A 1389-nucleotide genomic window follows, 5' to 3' on the forward strand; every position below is an offset into this window, starting at 1 on the left:
TATATTAGTTATAGAAATGAAAAACGTCAGGAAATGTAACAAGTATGATTAAATATTGAAACAAAACAATACGTTAAATCATAAAAACACATTCGGCTGTCTTACTCAACGTTTATAGAAATATTAAGTGTGATAACAAATTTTCAGCAGGACGTTAAATGTGATAGTAACACCTAGCTCTAGAAACAGCAAAAAGTATGGTTAAATATAGAACTCATGAATTAGTGAAGTGTTTATACATAACGCACGGATAATTGTATTACTTTTAAAAGATAATTAAAACTAGCCATTGATGACATATTGAAAGATCTATAATGATATCATCATGGTACTTAAATAAGGAAGTATATTATGTTAATATAATAATAGATCGGTAAACAACGATTTATAAACATGTGGAAATGTTTTATTCATACTACATGTTTCTTCAAGTATGATCAGTACTAACCAATACAATGTTTATATATCGTTACAAGGACAATAGGGATTAAATGTGTCACCAGGTGATAAAATATAGATATAAGTTAAATCTGGTCAAGTGTATGAACGATGAATAGGCCTTGCTAAATACGACTGATGTTGCTAGGGCCATTATCACGGTTTAGTAAGAGATTGTTTGTTTTGATGGTTTCTAAAGAGTCTCTTTCTTTCTTTTTTAGTTTTGGGGTGGTGTGAGAGAAGAATTTCGTCCTAAATTATTTTTTGTTTCCTATTTCATGTTGATGATATGTTAAGGCAGTTAATTGGAAATCACCTCTATACATGTAACCTATACAATACGATGCATGTTAGTTGGGAAGATTTTTCACCGATGTACAAATATTAAACGTTTACGTTGAGATTAAACTAGCGATCTGTCTAAGGAACGTTAAGTTCGATGTACAAATACCAAACTGTCTAACAAACGTTTACGTTGAGATTAAACTAGCGATCTGTCTAAGGAACGTTTAGTTCGATGTACAAATACCAAACTGTCTAACAAACGTTTACGTTGAGATTAAACTAGCGATCTGTCTAAGGAACGTTAAGTTCGGTGTACAAATACCAAACTGTCTAACAAACGTTTACGTTGAGATTAAAGTAGCGATCTGTCTAAGGAACGTTAAGTTCGATGTACAAATATTAAACTGTCTAACAAACGTTTACGTTGAGATTAAAGTAGCGATCTGTCTAAGGAACGTTTAGTTAGATATTCAAATACCAAACTGTTTAACAAACGTTTACGTTGAGATTAAAGCAGCGATCTGTCTAAAGAACGTTTAGTTTATTGTATAATTATTAAATTGGCTCCAAAACGTTTACGTTTATTTTAACTATACACCTGGAAAAAAGTTAAGCACCCCCGTGTTTTTTTCAAGTGATTCAGATTCGACGTTCTTGTGACTGATT

This window comes from Limulus polyphemus, unplaced genomic scaffold, assembly GCF_000517525.1.
Source record: "Limulus polyphemus unplaced genomic scaffold, Limulus_polyphemus-2.1.2 Scaffold4104, whole genome shotgun sequence".
Classification (NCBI taxonomy): domain Eukaryota; kingdom Metazoa; phylum Arthropoda; class Merostomata; order Xiphosura; family Limulidae; genus Limulus; species Limulus polyphemus.